This window comes from Ammospiza caudacuta, chromosome 11, assembly GCF_027887145.1.
Source record: "Ammospiza caudacuta isolate bAmmCau1 chromosome 11, bAmmCau1.pri, whole genome shotgun sequence".
Taxonomy (NCBI): Eukaryota; Metazoa; Chordata; class Aves; order Passeriformes; family Passerellidae; genus Ammospiza; species Ammospiza caudacuta.
Window position 1 is genome coordinate 7621254 of NC_080603.1, and position 17664 is coordinate 7638917.

A 17664-nucleotide genomic window follows, 5' to 3' on the forward strand; every position below is an offset into this window, starting at 1 on the left:
AAACAAAAGAGGAGCTATGGGGTTTTACTTTTGCTTTTTGCTTTTTTGCTCCTATGAATGTGACGAATTTCAGATTTATGCTTGTGGAGTCTGTACAGTTTTTTTATCTGATTAAAGAGGGATGAGGAAGGAAATGGATTGCTTGGAGCTGCCAGGGCAGCATCCGTCTCTTCCTCCAGACTGCTGCCGGCTTGGGACAAATTAAAAGTCCTCCCAGTGCTCAGTTTTTCACACTTTTGGAGGTCACCCACACCAGAATTCCATGAGTCACCAAGCTGGGGGCCTGTCTCTCCCTCCAGCAGCCCTAAAATCTGTGTGACCACCCTGAGGAGAGCAGATGTGAGGCTGACGTGTCCCATCAGGTCTGTCTGCCTGTCAGATATCCAAGGAGAAGAGGAATCACTTTCTTACCCCCAAAAAACATCTCAAGACACTTAAAAGTGAGGTTTTGAAGGAGCTGGTCTCAGGTCTGGTCCTGCAGAACATTTCTGGGGGGTGGGGTGGAGACTTCCCAAACCATGGGACTGTAGAGGATGGGGTTTGAATACAGGAGGATGCTGATAATGTAATAAAAAGGTCTGAAAATAAAACTAGAACAGAATTTATCAGGGATAAGGGCAAAGTCTTACAGAGGGACCACAGGGATGAGATCCTGTCTGCCAATAACAACTGGAAAGGTCTGGGGGATGTCACCCATCAGGCACAGCCCTCAAGCACCAACTTCCCATGGCTGTGAAGAGGGTCTGGATCCTTCCAGGGGTGTAAAACAGGGAGGCCAAACCTGTATGATAACTGGGCTGGGCAGGGGTCTCCAGGCCCTCTTCCCCAGATTTCCCAAGGACCTGGATGGAGGGAACCAAGGAGGGCAACAGGAGTGGGCAGAGAGGTAAAAAATATACTAAGGTAGGAAAAATTGAGGGAATTGGGGGTGATTAATGCACAGAAGAGAACATTACAGGGAAAACGTGCCACACTATTGGGAACACAATTTTAGTGCAGGCAAAAAGAAAGGTTTGGGTCCGTGGGTCCAGGGAGGAGAACGGGGAGGGAGGTGCAGCACGTTCTGGGAAAGGGACACATCTGAAGGATTGGTGTGTCTTGCAGGCAAAAATATCTCCATGCTGGTGGGTGGAACTGGAGCAGAAACAGTGAATGATTCCTCCAAATATTGGTCCAGAATTATTACTTTATTTTTTTTTTTTACAGGAAAGTCTCCTATTTTTTAGTTTTTCTGACCTTTTTCTTCTGAAGAGGAAAACCAAGCCTGAACTGTGCAAACTTTACCTTGTGACACACTGAGATGGGCAACTTCAAGTCAGCCTCATTGTGCAGCTAAAATAAACCAAAACAATGCTGGGAGGGAGTGTCTTTTCCTTTTCTTTCACTCTGGAAACCCAAGATGAAATATTTCCACTGGCCTGAGCAGCAGCACCACAAACTGCTCCACATTCCCTGCTCGCTAAAATGTGCTCAAGCATGGCCAGACTCCTGCTGGCAGTGGGATGGAGGGGGAGAAGAACCAGTCTGGATCCTGCAGATCATCTTGGGGTGGAGGAGCTGCTCCTGCCATGCTCCCTGGTCCAACAGGAGGTTGAAATTTTGCTTTTTCTGTGTGTTTTGAAGTTAGTGAGAGCAGCGTCTGGAAGTTTCTGAGCAGGGAGTTGGCCTGTAAGCAATTATTTGGTGAGAGAAGATGTGTATGTGTCTGGCAGAGGGGCTTTCACTCACACCTCACCCATCAGGGCTCTTGCAGCTGCTTGGGAAAGAGTTTTTGTTTGGCATTTTGTGGCACTGCCAGCAGAAACTGAGCTGTTAATGATGGGTACAAAGCACCCTCTGTGTGCCCAATCCCAAATCCTGAGCTCTGGAGAGGTGGGAAATCAGATGTGAGCATCCTCCTAAACCACAAGGTTTCTTTTGAGCCCTGGAAACTTTGTAGGCAAGCAGAAAAAGGCGAAGAGATAACAAAGGGTTCCCTTCCCTGAGCAGAACAATAAAGGCCACTCGTTTATCATTTGAATTTCTTGCCTAATGAAATTGGATACAGTCTGAACCCCCCCTATGCCAAAGGCTAATTCGTTTCCACGTTTGAAATGCGTGTTATCAATTACTGACTGCAGATCTAACGATTTCCAGAGCTGCTTTGGATTCTGATACCAGAGCCTTTGAGGATTTATTGATGAGGAGTCTATAAAGTCAATTTTGAACTGTGCATTCAATTCATCTCAGGACTGTGCACCCAACTCTTGGGGCTTTGAGTCACAGCTCAGCCAGACACATAAATATCTGCTTTTTCTCCTCAGCACACTTTGGATGCCATCTAAATTCAGGAGTTGCTCCACATCTCCTGGAGGACCATCCTGCCAGGACATGGGTGAAATGCAGCAGTGTCACAGGGAAGGTCACACCCTCTGCTACTCATTTTGGAAGTCAGAAATGTCCACTGTGCCTCTCCAGGCTCCAATATTTGTGAGTCCTCTGAGAGACTGGATAATTACCTGATACTGATTTAATGAGGGCAGAACCCAAAGTGCTCCCCAGCTTTGCTCTCAGGAGCAGGTGGATTCCCTAAGCTGAACCATTACATCTACCTGATGCAAGCAGCAAGAGCAGTAGCTTTAAACCTGAATATCTGTTTTTTCAGACTCAAAATGTGCACCTGAATCGGTGATGTTATCACAGGATGCCATAATAGCAGCAAGAGGAGCTGTCCCTCCCTTGTGCCCTCCATATTCTGCAGAAATACCTTTCATACCTGTGGGGTTTTAGGTTTTTCACCTCTTATTGACACATTTACAGGCTCATGACTCAGGGTGGCTCTGAAAAGTCTCCTGTCACACCCTGCTTTAGCCTGAAGCAGGTGACAAAGCCACAGCTTTGGGACATCAGGGCTGGCCACCAGTCCCAAATTATCGGTGGCAGTGCTTGCACCATCCTGGGAAAACTGGGGCAGGTTTTCCTCTGGCTGGGGATTTGGGAGGGCAGTTTTAGGATTTTTGCTTGCTTTTGACCAACACAAACCTTGCCCTGTCATCAGCTATTTGCAGACCTTCCACCTGTGCCTGGCTTGGTCCCCAGAGCCTCTGATTTTCCCTTTCTCCCATTTGCACTTGGTGAAAGTGTTGGATTTGCCTTCCATGGTCTGGCAGAGGGAAGGCCAATAATAACAGGGCTTTTTTGCTCCTCCTGAGCAGAGGGATGGGGATTTATAGGGTTTCTGGTGGGGCTGTGTGTGAACCCCTTTGTGCTCATCCATCTCACTGGGATGTGTCCCACTGGGGTCTCTGGAACCTTCCTTAAGGACACCCCAGGCAGAACCAGAGGTGCAGAAACTCCTGTGAGTAGATCCACTGAGCTCCTACCAGAGGAGCAAGATGCTGATTTAATTAGGAGAACGGGTTTATTGGTGTTTATAAAAGAACAGATCCCGCTCTCATTCCCATATCCGTGCATGGCAGCACGCTTTGTTTTCCCCTTTCTTCTTGTATCTTATAAACCCAGCTCCACATTTTCCTAACAGGGAAAATTTATAGAGCCAGAGCTCCAATCATTATAAATCAGGCAGAGCACACAAACACAAGAGGGGAAAAGCAAGCGAGAACATTGCAAATCATTCAGTGTCAATAATCTCCGTTGTTATTTGCAGCCAGCAAAGGAAATTGGACTTTTTAATATGTAACACATTAACCTGAGTGTCTGCCTAAATGGAGCTGCGTTTTTAATGTGTTGACATATTCACACAAGTGCTCTTTCTCTAATTCCCCCAACCTTAACATAACAATAATATTGTCAAATCATTAGCAGGCCCTTAAAGAAGGATTAATTCCCCCTAATGAAGCAGTGAGTTACACCCTTGGCTGTGGCCTGGCCACGCTGAACCCACAGCATCCATCCTGGCACACCTGGGGCTGCTCAGAGTTCAGGGATAGGGAATGCGTGTGCTGGGAAGGGTGAAAACTGGGATTCCACAGGTTTGGTGGGCTGGACTGCAACGACAGAGGCTGAATTCATGGAATGGTGGAATCATGGAATGGTTTGGGTTGGAAGGGACATTAAAGACCATCTCATTCCAAGACATGGGATGCCTTCCACTATCCCAGGTGGCTCCAAGCCCCATCCAACTTGGACACTTGGACACTTCCAGGGATCCAGGGGCAGCCACAGCTTCTCAGGACAACCAGGGCCTCCCCATCCTTTCACAGGGAAGGATTCCTTCCCAATATCTATCCAAACCTGCTCTCTGTAATTTTGAATCCATTTCCCTTGTCCTGTCACTCCCTGCTCCAGCTCTTGCAGTGTTTTTCCTCTGGTGATGTGGTTCATTACCAGTGGGGGGATTTGTGCTCCAAGTGCCATGGCATGAAGTGACAATGCTCTGACCATGCTGCCATCCCACTCCAATCCCCTGGAACTTGTGCCCAGCTCCTTTGCAGGAGTCACAGAGGGGATGAGGAGAATCTGGTTTTAGGCAGGGTGTGAGCTCCACAAAGCTCAGCAGAGTGAAACACAGCTCTGGACAGAGGAGGGCACAAAGCTGATGCCCCTGAACACTGGGATCTGCTTCCCATAACTGCCCTGGAGAAGCAGGGAGTGGTCAGCTCTGCTCACCCCGCTCCTCCCGTGGCTCTCTTCATTTTGCTGCATTTTCCCCTGGTTTAATATGGAGTTTTTACGGGCAGAATGTGCTCAGGATGGTGCATAATGGGCCCAACTGTGCAGAAATGTCATGCATGCGAAATCTATGCAAAGCCCCTGCTATGCTTTTGCCTGAATCAATTTAAAGAAGACGCTCCATAAAACAGGATAAAGCCAGATTAAGTGCATACAAATGAGGCAGCCCAGGCAAGGCTTTCAGAATTTGTTGGAGACAGATGGAATACAAATGGAGGCAGGAATTGCACCGGTGCATGTGTAAAACACACTTGGCAGATCCACCCAGGGAGGTGGAGGGGGGAGAAGCAGCCTGAGGAGAAGTCCCCTCTGCAGGAGTCACCTGCAGGCAGAGGGGACAATAGGGCAGACATGAGGCCCATCTTCCTTCCCACCTATGTGGTCTTTGGTTTTCCAGCAAATTCCCTGGAAAGCAGCACAGCTTTCTGTGGCATTATATGAATTCAGAGGGGGGGAAAGCCCATCAGCAGCACTGCCCGGCGTTATTTGCTTTGCTTCCACATTTATTTGATATTCCCAGATCATTTTCAGCTCCCTGCCCGCTGCGGCTTTTCCCCTGCCAGCGTGGAACAGGCTCCACAGGATGGGGATGCCATACGTGGCCAGGCTGGGATGCAAAATATCCTGTGAAATAAAGTGAGCAGATTGGGAACTTCTGTTCTCAGCTGAGAGCAAGGGAAGTGCATGGGAAATTGATGAAAGGGAAGACTTCCTTTTTTCTTAGTTTTTTTTTTTTTTTTTTTTTTTCACACAATTAGCTGCTGGAAATCAGTGCCAGGAGATTTTGCTGAGGCTGAAAACCTGGCAGGCTGCAAACACTGAATGGGACATTTACATGGGTCAGGAGCACACCTTGTGACAGGGATTTAGGGAGCCCCAGCAGGGGCTGTAATCCACAGGTTTAGATCAGAGAAGGCTTTTTACATCAAATTCCTGAAGAAACGTGGTCCCACCACTGCTTTGCCAGTCCATGTCCATGTGGCAGCCTTTGGGCTCTTCCTTCAGTGAGTAATTTCTGTCTTCTGGCCATGCCCACTGGAATCACAGAATGGTTTGGGTTGGGATGGACCCTGGAGTTCATCCAGCTCCCAGGCCCTGCCATGGGCAGGGAACTTTCGACAAGACATGGAAGCAGCCACAGGCTCTGTAACTCAAAGATAATTCCCTTTCTGGAAGAGCTGTGAGATATCAGCAGTCAGGGAGATAAAGATGCTCTTCCAGTGGCTTCTGAGAATATCAGGATATCCCAGTTCATCCCTGCCTGGATATTTTGCTAAATCAGGAGGCAGACTCCTCTGGGCACTGCAGTACTCATGGAAACACTCCATGTTTTCCATGGGTACTTTGGGAAAACAAAGTGTCCTTGGGCTGTTGGGGAGAAACTGACTTGGAAAGGGAGCTCAGGGTCTCCAGGCTTGGAACCAGAAGTAAAAACCCCTGAGAGGAAGAGCTACTGCTGTGTTTTGGGCATGTCCCAAGGAAGTAAAGGCTGGTGGAGACAAGGGTCTGCCCCAACCGGCACCAAAACCCATCTGTTCTTCTGTTTGGGGGCATATTTTAGGGAAAATTTATGCTGAATCTACTTAGACAGTCCTAAATATTTCACTGGCACTAGTGAAGATATTCCCACAGCTTCAAACCAAGCATATGGCCCTAGGAGGAAAGAGGAATTGGAAGTAATGACGATTGAACTCCAAAAAATATCTGCAGTCCCCTTTCAGCCAAAAAATAAAAAGAACATTTAATACTGATTATTTCAGAAAGTTAATTAATATAGGAACTTATGTAACTGGCAAGTCTGGACTTATTTTAAGGCTACACCTCAAATCCTGGAGTTGGTTTTGGGCCCAGCCATTCAGGAAGGACATGGAGGGGCTGGAGCGTGTCCAGGGAAGGGCACAGAGCTGGGGAAGGGAATGGAGCACCAGGAGTGGCTGAGGGAGCTGGGAAGGGGCTCAACCTGGAGAAAAGGAGGCTCAGGAGGGACCTTGTGGCTCTGCACAACTCCTGACAGGAGGGGACAGCTGGGGGTGGTCGGGCTGTGCTCCCAGGGAACAGGGACAGGATAAGGGGAAATGCCCTCAAGTTGTGCCAGGGGAGGTTCAGGAGGAATTTCTCCATGGAAAGTGTTGTCCAGCCATGGCACAGCTACTCAGGGCACTGGTGGAGTCCCCATCCCTGGAGGGATTTCAAAATTCTGTGGATGTGGCACTTGGGAACATGGATCAGTATTGGCTTTGGCCTTGGCTGAGGAAATGGTTGGGCTCAATGAGTTTGGAGGACTTTTCCAAAATAAATTTTCCAAATTTCATGAACTTGTGATTCTGTGGGGTGTTTTTTTGTGATATGTGAGAGGTTTTTGTCAAACTGTTGTTCAACTATTCCACCCTTGGAGGGGAAATTCATGTGGCCAAGAAACACCTGGAAAACTCTCCCTGTGTGGGAGTTCACATGGTGATGGTCAGAACCATGTGGACGTTCATTCCCACTAAAAACTGGCAGCTCTCACAAGGACTGACTTTCCAAGTGTGAAAAACTGTTCCTGCTCCTCCAGCAGTCATTTTTCCTGAGGAAAACTGGGAGATGAAGCCACACAGGCTGGGAAAACACTGCCCATGCTTTTTATTTGTGTTTTTCTCTATATTCCCTTGGAATACAGCTCTGCCAGGGTCACAGCCATGTATTATCCTGCTCAAAACCAGGTGGCTCCATGAGCCAAGGGCTGCAGGGGCTTGGCTGGGCAGGAGGGAGGAGAAATCCCTTCCACCTGTGCTGTAGCTCTCGCTGCTTCAAGCTGAATAATTCAGGGTTTGGATTTTAATGAAGGTGTCTGTGCTGCTGACAATTTCCCTGCTTCTCTAGAACAACAAACCCTGCATTTAAACCTGACGTGAGCTTTGGCTGTGAGCCTGAACTGCTTCTTGTTGATTCAGGGAGTACCCAGAGATGCTGAGGGTGACCAGGAGGGCTTCTGTGGACTCCTCCAAGCAGGTTCAGAACTCTGCCAGGCTCAATCTGCTTCCCTTTGCTCCCTGCTCTGAGCAGGAGTATGGGAAGTGGCCTCAGACACTCAGGGTGCAGCTTCATGGAGGTTTTTCCTTAGTCCAGACCAAAGCTTCAGGAGGCAGAGACTTGGTGTGGGGAGTGGCTTGGTGGCTTGGCTCCCTGTGGACCTGGAAAAATGTGCCTGTGTCCTGTTTCAGAGCTCCACAGTTCATGGGTTGTTGGAACTCAGCTCATCCCTCTGAACATCCAGGGTTGCCGAGAACCTGTTGCGAGGCTCAGAGACCCTGGCACGCTGCCCAGAACACCTGGGCATTTGATTTTGGCCCCTGGAGCAAATTGCCAGCTTTGTATGAGGACCTGAAAGTCACACAGGTTTGAATGGTGTAATAACAAAATGATCACAGGGTGAAAATGTAGATTTTGGGATTTTTGGTATGGGGGTTATGGGGACAAGATGGAGGAATCTGGGTGTGTCCAGCCTTTCTTCTTGTTCTTGCTCTTGTTCTTGTTCTTGTTCTTTTTCTTGTTCTTGTTCTTCTTCTTCTTGTTCTTGTTCTTCTTCTTCTTCTTCTTCTTCTTCTTCTCCATTTTCTGCTGCGATGCTAGCACTTTGGGATTGGTCTAGAGTAGAAGTGCACTGTCTAACATAGGTGATAGGTATTGGGAATTAAGTGTAAATATGTTATACATTGTTTGTGGTATAAAAGGACAACACTGCCTCAGGGGTGGTCAGAGTGCCTGTGGCTGCCCTGCTGAGCAGATCTCGGCTGGGCAGAAAGAAAATTTTATGGATAAGAATTAATAAACAACTTCAAGACCAAAAAGTGAAGAGTCCAGACTCGTTCTTCAGATGCATGGGCCAAAGCAGAGACACCCTGCACATCTCGGGGCAGCAATTAACAACAGCAACCCGAGAATGGGTGGGATGGGAAACTCATTCCCTATCCCCTCCTTCCACAGCCCTCAACCACCCTCAGTATTCCACACACAGGCTTTGGAAAACCTTTAATCTTTCTCTTTCCTCCTTACAGACCAGAATGTTTCCAGTCCTCCTCTGCCTCCCCCCTCTCCCCATGAGGATTCCCATCCTTCCAGCTCTCCTAACCATGTTCCATCAAGGGACACTGTTCCCCAGTGATATCTCCTTTAACTTTGTTAGGAGTATTGAATGTAATTCTTTCAGACTTGTTTTTCATTGAAATATTCTTTTCCCCAGCATAAAGGATTTTTACAGAGATTTTTAGACTTCGATTTCACTTGATGAGCTGTTTTCTTGCCAAAGAAAATAAAAAGGAAGGAAAGGGAGAAGAGAGAGAGGGATGGATTTGGAATGTGCAAAAAGTAATGCTCCAGATTTTCTCCCTGTGACATGGTTCCCTTAGGAATTACCTCGCTGTTTCATTTCCATGTTTTTTATTGCTCAGCCTCTCAGAAATAACATTTCTTTGTTTAACAGCTGACCCAGCCAGGAATGCAAATCCAGCTTGCTCTGGGTTTGCATCACCTGAGGTTGGAGCAAAGCCTGTGCCCTGGGTTCCTGCTGCAGCTCAGCACAACCAGAGAGGGCTTTGGGATTCCCTGGGACACACAGTAGATGGGAAGCAGGGAATGTGACAACCCAGCAGAAAATAAATTATATTCCCTGGCTTTTGTGCAGATCCCAGGAGGACTTGGGAATATACACCAGATGGAATGTCCCTGGAGAACCAGAGCCAGAGAGGGGCCATAAAATGAGTCCAGCCATGTCCAGGCACCCCCTGGGACAAATACCCCATGAAATGGCCATTGTGAGGGAAAGGAGCCAACATCCCAGGCAGGACATTCCACAGGACTTTATACATCCCTAAGGAGAGATAATTCAGAGCTCTCCTCCCAGCCTCAGGAACTGCCATGCTGCCAGACAGCCAAAACAAGGGACAGCTTCCAGGTCAGACACGTTTCCTTAGACTCTGGAGTCCAATTCCAGCACCCTCACCATCCCAGCCACCTCACAGTTAGGACCACAGAATCATGGAGTGGTTTGGGTTGGAAGGGAACTCAAAGATCCTCTCATTCCATCTTCCACCACTACATCTTTTAATATCCCAGGCTGCTCCAAGCCCTGTCCAATCTGCCTTTGGACACTTCCAGAGATCCAGGGACAGCCACAGCTTCTCTGGACACCCTGTGCCAGGCCTCAGAACCCTCATAGGGAGGAATTCCTTCCCCATATCCCACCTAAATTCCTCCTCTTTCAGTCTGACCATGGGTTCATCAGAGCTGACAAAGAGTCAGGGCCTCTGGAGTTGTTGTGGCTCTCTGTCAGCTCCAGGATCCTGCTGAAAAGCTGGCAGTGTCCTGATAAAGCCTCTGCTCCTGACTGGACCTCAGGAAAGGGAATTTAGCACCACAGGAATGGCTAAAGAGAAGTTCCTGAGGGAGCCCTGGAGGTTCCCTGAACATTACAGAGCAGCAAGGGATGGAGGAATGAGAGATTTCACTTTCAGTGGCCTTAACAGAGAAACATGCCAGGGATGTGCTCCATAAATTCCATTGTAAAGCCGGAAGTTGGTGCCCAGAAAGGCCAAATAGTAAAAATTCTGGCCCCAAATCTGTCTCTTCCAGGTGTAATGCTTGAACTGGCACATCATCCTTCCCACCCCAAAGGCCTGGACCTGGGGGAGGTGACACTCTTGCCTTCCCCATAAAGGAGGAGGCAAATTACCCTGATGAGGATGAAGCCATCACCTTGGAGCTGCAAGAAACTCGCACTCTCCCTGTCACTGACACAGGGCTCTCCTGTTTGTCATCCCCCCCTTCTTTAAACTGCAGTTTTGAAACAGGAATGTGTGAATTGAGATGGTTTAGTCCCTGTTTGGATAATGGAGAGTGTGTCCCACCCCATCCCAGAGCTTCCCTCAGCCTGAGGGGACACCCTGAAGGTCCCACTGCAGTCCTGCTGGTGGCAGATCCTTGTGGAAGAGCAGAAACCATTTCAGGAGCTGTGGAGAGGGAAGGGAAGGGAAGGGAAGGGAAGGGAAGGGAAGGGAAGGGAAGGGAAGGGAAGGGAAGGGAAGGGAAGGGAAGGGAAGGGAAGGGAAGGGAAGGGAAGGGAAGGGAAGGGAAGGGAAGGGAAGGGAAGGGAAGGGAAGGGAAGGGAAGGGAAGGGAAGGGAAGGGAAGGGAAGGGAAGGGAAGGGAAGCCTTGTTTTCCTCCTGCAGCAGCAGCTGCCTGGAGCTCCTTTGGATGCTCATTTGCAAAATCACCCTTGGTCATTTATTTCAGAACCAGCTGAGGAGCAGCTGCTCCCATGAGAAATGTGGCAAATCCTCCACAGGGCTGTTTGGATTTGGGGCAGGGGATTTTTGGCAAACAAGAAGCGGTGAAGGTGACAGAAGCTGGTGGTTTGGATACAGAACAGCCAGAACCAGCTGCCTGCAGAGTTGCTGTGGGGCTGGAGCTTTGCTGGTTGGAGAACAGGTCCAGCCAAGCACAATTCCTTTGGGATTTATCCTGCAGTGAGCATTTCAAGTTTGCAGCTGCCTCCTCCTTCTTGCCCCAGTGGCACCACCTTACCCTCAGCTGTGCAGGTCCTGCAGGCTCTAAAGGCTCCAGTGGAGGTCAGGCTTTGGTGTCCAGGTGCCCAGCAATACCAGCTTCCCAAAGAGGCTCAGGAAAACCTCCTGGGAAAGGAGAGGAGGCCTGGCTCCTGTGAGAAAAGGCTGAGCTTTAGCAGAGCAGTATGTGTGGAGGATCACACCCCACGGGGCTGAGGGCCTTGGTCAGGCACCTGGAGCAGAAGAGGAATCCCACTGTGGAGTTCTGGCACAGCCCTGTTGCTTAAATGTACAAAACACTTCTGTGTCTCCAACTTGGCAGGGCTGAAGTTTGTCTGGGAAAAACCCAACTCCATCACAGTGCTCCTCACTAGGAATGAGCATCATTAAAAACCAGGAGCTTTCCAATAGGAATCAAAGATCAGGAGAAAAGTAGGAATGAGCATTACTAAACCCCAGGAGCTTTCCAATAGGAATCAAAGAGCAGGAGAAAAGTAGGAATGAGTATCACTAAGACCCAGGAGCTTTCCAATAGGAATCCAAGATCAGGAGAAAAGTAGGAATGAGCATCACTAAAACCAAGAGCTTTCCAATAGGAATCAAAGATCGGGGAGAAAAGCAGACAGCCTAGAGAGGAAGAAACTGAGATCTTTGAAGGTCCCACACAGTTCAAATTCAGTTTCCAGCCTCAGCCACATCCCATAACCAGCAATGAGATTGGCAGTTGCTGGTGCGCAGTCCAGGCCCTGGCTCTGGGTGTGCTGGGGTCAGCAGGGATCTGCACAGCTCAGGGAAATGATTTTGTGGCCTGGCACATCCCCCTGTGTAGGAAAAGATGCTGGGAGTGCATCCCTGCTACCTCCAGGACCTCTCACAAGGGTCAGAGCTGTACACAGCCAGAATTCTAGCTCATGGCCTCTCCAAACCCATCTGCGGGGCTGGTGTGCTGAAATCACACTGTGAGGCCCTGCTGGAAGGGCACTGCCCTCCCCATCCCTGGAAGTGTCCAAGGCCAGGTTGGACAGGACTTGGAACAACCTGGACTAGTGGAGGGTGTCCTTGCCCATGGAAAGGGTGGAATTAGGGGGTCTTTACAGTGGAAGGTGTCCCTGTCCATGGAAAGGGATGGAATTAGGGGGTCCTTCCCACCCAAACCACTCCATGACTCTCTGGAAGGACTGCAGCAGCAGGTCTGAGAGAAGCAGGCTGTACACAACCAGAATTCCAGCTTGTGGCCTCTCCAAATCCATTTGCAGGGTTGGTGTGCTGAAATCCCACTGTGAGGCCCTGCTGCAAAGGCATTGCCCTCTCCATCCCTGGAAGTGTCCAAGTTCAGGTCAGACAGGACTTGGAGTAACTTGGCCTAGCAGAAGGCACCCCTGCCCACAGAAAGGGGTGGAATTAGGGGGTCTTTACATCCCCTTCCCACCCAAACCACTGCATGACTCTCTGGAAGGACTGCAGCAGCAGGCCGTACACAACCAGAATTCCAACTCGTGGCCTCTCCAAATCCATCTACAGTGCTGGTGTGCTGAAATTCCACTGTGAGGCCTTGCTGGAAGGGCATTGCCCTCCCCTGGATCCCTGGAAGTGTCCAAGGCCAGGTTGGACAGGACTCGGAGAAACCTGGCCTAGTGGAAGGTGTCCCTGCTCACAGACAGGGTGGAATTAGGGGGCCTTTACATCCCCTTCCCACCCAAACCACTCCATCACTCTCTGGAAGGACTGCAGCAGCAGGCCTGAGAGCCACCCCAAGTTTGGGCAGCTGTAGGGAGCAGAGGGGGGGAGGAAAGCAGTGAGGCAGAGCAGATAAAGATTTGCACGAACAAAGGAGTTCTATTTTCTGTTCGGGTTATTTTTTGTTCCCCAAAACAAAGGAGAGACTGAAGAGCGCCCGTTTAATTTGAGAATTTCACAGCTTTGCCTCGCACAAGAGAGGGGGGAAGGAGCAACAAAAAGCCCAACAACAGGCATGGAAAGAGCCCCAAGTATTAATGGCAGCTGATCAATAACTAATCCACAGTGTTCCAGTTACCAACTTGATGGAGAAAATTCACGGTGCTTAAGTAATTCCAACTAATCTTAATGAATGCCTCCATGCCTACATGCCTGCAGAGCTGTGTGAAATTTATAGAAAAATGTCATTTCGGTTCTCTGAATATTTTTTTCCCCCCTCGCAGTCATCAAAGGAGCATAAAAAATGCTCTTAGAAATCTGCTATCTCTCCCTGCCAGATGAGGGCTTCAAAAGGCGAGCACTCATTTTTTAGTCGTAAGCAGGGAAGATTATGAATACATTATCTGGTTAACATTAAAAAAAAAATTCAAAACACCCAATTTTACATTCTTACTTATTTATCCCGTGCCTCTGTCCCCTTTGTGAGCCTCACCCTCTTTCCTGCTGAAGAAAATAATGCCAAGTAGACAAATCAGCTACAAGTAGGGAAGCGGTGATACATATTTTTGTTCTATTTTTATTTGGCGCTACTTCGGGAAAATTTCAAAGGGAAAGGAAGATCAATATGGTGGGTTTGAGCTTTCTCTGTCTTTGCCTGCTAAAAGTTGATGAGTTCCTCTCAAGTTTGGGAGCAGCCTGCAGGAGAAGCCTCTGCTAAGCTGCCGCCGAGACAACGCGGAGCTCGCTGGGGAGCAGAAGCGTGAGGGGAACGAGCTTTGTAGAGACAGAAAGGATGGGAGGAGAAGCTGGTAATTTTCCAGTGGAAGTTTATTTTCCCCTGGGAAATCTAAGGTAGGGTCTCAGCATGGGAATGGAGGGAGCGGTGACAACCAGGATGGGATTTCTGGGGAGGCATGGCTTGGGGGGGAGGATGGAGACAGGCCCATCCCCTGTTGTGCTGATTCAGGTGCCCCTGATCTGGATGAATACCCTAGTTCTGGTCCCAAGGAATCACAGAAATCATGGAATCACAGAATCATGGAATAACCTGAGCTGGAATGGACCCACAAGGATGAAAGTCCAGCTCCAGGCCCTGCACAGACACCCCAACAATCCCACCCTGTGCATCCCTGAGAGCATTGTCCAAACTCTCCTGGAGCTCTGGCAGCCCTGGGGCTGTGCCCATTCCCTGGGGAGCCTGTTCCAGCATCCTCTGGGGAAAGAGCCTTTTCCTGATATCCAACCAAAACTCCCCTGACACATCTCCAGCTGCTCCCTGGGTCCTGTCCCTGCTCACAGAGCAGAGATTGGAGCTGCCCCTCAAGAGGAAGCTTTGGATCAGGATGAGCTCTGCCCTCAGGCTCCTCTTCTCCAGCTGAACAGACCAAGTGGCCTCAGCTGGATGAAGACTCTCCCACCCCCACCAGCTGAAGGTCTGGTATTGAAGATGTGGCCCCAATGATACCCAGGAATATCTGGAGATGCACACCTGGGATCTCACCTATCCCTCACTTCAGGCCACTCCAGCTCCTCAGGTCACTCACACACAGCCAGAGAGAGGCAGGAAGGATATTCAGCATAATTAATTCCAGCATGCCCATGCTCCCACTGGAGAATCCTGTTTCCCCTTCCCATCAGGGCTGCCTGCCCTCGCTGGGCAGTTGGGTCCATGCAACTCTTCCCACTTGCTGAAAATTCCTCACATCAAAAGGGTCCCTTTTTTCTCCTCCATTTCCCTCAGGGTCCAGCTATGACTCTGTCATAAATTGATGTACAAAGTATGAACAGGAGGATTTTTTTGGAACAACTTCAGCAATCTTTGTAGTTCATAACTAGGCATGCAGGGGTTTTATTAATTTAACAGTGTTATTCCCCTTATGAAATATTCATCCCAGAGGATTTCTGTGCACATGAAGGTTTTGAAGAAATTGATCTGCAATGCAGCTACTCCTTTAAAAGAATGATTTCTTTATTATCTCTGCCTTTCAGTGCTACTCTATATCTGAGCAGTGCCTGATTAAATGTGTGATCAATCTCAGGAAAGCAAACAGATACATTTTTAATTGGGGGTGAATTTACTGTGTGGGAGGAGGCTTTTGGCGAGCCCAGCCTGCTGGAGGCTTTGCTTTGCCAGCTCCTCCTCTGGCATCCTTGCAAGCCATTGGCTTCCCAAGCCTTAAGAGATGCCTTCACCCCCTGGCATCAGCAGCTCATCTGACACAGTGTCACTCCATCACCTGACGGAGATGGAGCTGCTCCTGGGCCCTGGTTCAGCAGAGCCATTACACAAGCTCTTCTCCCAGGGACCTGAGCCCCGCTGGCTTTGGTTCCATTACCCTCTCCCCACATTCCTGCGCTGTTTTCCAAATATCCACATGTAGAAGCCACTGGTGAGTGCTGTCCTGTCCCCTCTGGACTGGCTCGAGTGGGCAGTGACAACTGGGTCCCATCCTGCCAGGAGAGCTACCCCATGGCATGGAACAGCTCTGAGCAGGGTTCCCCTAAGGCAAATTCCAGAATCCCAGCATGGTTTGGGTTGGAAGGGACCTCAAAGCCCACCCAGTCCCACCCATGCCATGGGCAGGGACACCTTCCACTGTCCCAGGGTGCTCCCAGCCCTGTCCAACCTGGCCTTGGACACTTCCAGGGATCCAGGGGCAGCCACAGCTTCTCTCAGAAACCTGTGCCAAGGCCTCCCCCACTTCCCAGGGAGGAATTTCTTCCCAAAATACCATCTAACCCTGCCCTCTATCAGCCTGAAGCCATTTCCCATAATTCTCTCATTCCATCGCTTGTCCAAAGTCTCTCTCCAGCTCTCCTGGAGCCCCTTTAGGTATAGGAAGGGGTTTTAAGGTGTCCTCAGAGCCTTCATTTCTCCAGGCTGAACATTCCCAAGCTGTGTAAATAAAGACTGGAATTTAAAAGTCATGCAAAGAGGAGAAATGGGAGTTAATCTTGTACTATTCCCTGAGAGATCCTTCCAAGTCCTGCCACAGCAGGGCACTGGGACAAGGACCCATCAGACAGGTCTGACAGGGAAAGCACCAGCTCTGTTCCCAGCAGCCAAAATTTGCCCTTTTAGCCTGCACTTGATCCTTCCAAGGCATCTGGGGACAAAACACGTGGCTGTGCTCAGAAATGATGCAAGGATGCCTTTGGCACAAACGGTGTCCTGCTAATCCCCTGCTCCCAGTGGTCCAGCAGCACCTCCGGCTTCATCCACAGCACTTGCCAAGTGTCACCTGCCCTGTCCCCACCACACCCTGGTGTCCTGTGCCCTCCCACCTGGGTAGCCCCAAGCTGCACTTCCCAGCTGGAATGCTGCAGGAAAGCACTTGGAGGCCGGTGAGGGCTGTCCTGGATGTCACCCCTGTGTCCTCATCCCACTCTGAAGGGTGTAAGGAAATGTCCCCATCCATCATGCTCTCCTTGCAGGGGACACTGATCCGGTGTCACCCAGCCCCGGAGGAGCCCAGGGCAGGGCTGTGTCCGTGTCCCTGCAGGGCTGGGGGTGCCAGAGCCTGTGGCCACGTCCAGCCTGGCCACTGCTCAGTCTCACAGTGTCCCCTGGTGTTTGCAGCCACCGGAGCTGCAGCTCCCCAGGGATTAGTCCAGAGCATGCAGGAATGGCATCCAGGTGAGCTGGAACTGCTGTGCTCCTCAGGGATTTTTCCTGAGCATGCAGGAATGGCATCCAGGTGAGCTGGAGCTGCTGTGCTCCCCAGGGATTTTTCCTGAGCATGCAGGAATGGCATCCAGGTGAGCTGGAGCTGCAGCACAGCCCCTGTGCCACCCTCAGAGCCACTTCCCTCCCAAAAAGGGCACTGAGGCACCCTCTGCTGTACAAGCCATCCCAGAATGGATATAAAAACAATTCTAAACGATCCCGCTCAGAAAAGCTGGAGGAATTTGCCTTTCAGCTTGGATTCCAGGGGACTTGAGGTGTTGTGACCATGCTGGGCCTGTTTGCCTCCCCATGGTCACCCTGAAAGTCTGAGTTCACCCAGATGTGAAGGGGACTCAATTCAGGCCTTATAACTCCAGAGAGAAAATATAAATCTCTCTTCCCTGGTTTTACACTGGGCATAAAACCTCCAGGAAGGTGAGAATGGGAAATGCTGTGGAATAGGTGCTGGTGCAAAGTACAGATAAATAAAAACTGATAATATATTATTAGATCCAGAAAAATTGAGGTTTCATTCATTCCTCTTTCCTTTTCTAGAGGATCAGTACTCTTCTGGAGCAATCCAAGCTGTCTGGTAGGGACTGGGAAGCTGAAAACACAAATAAATTATTATCAAAGTAGGAAAAATCCCAGAGCCTTCAAAAGAGCTGCCTAAGGACAGGGGAGCTCTACCTGGCCAAAGGATTTAATAGAGAGATGCCAACCTTGAAATCCACAATATTTATAACTCCTCTGACTACAAAAGAATGTGGTTGTTACCCACCAACATAATTTTTGGGGTATTTTAGAAGCTGCAGAGGAGCAGGAACATCCCAGACTCCCAGTTTAAGGAATATATCCTCTATATGCAGCTGATAATCCTAATAGGAA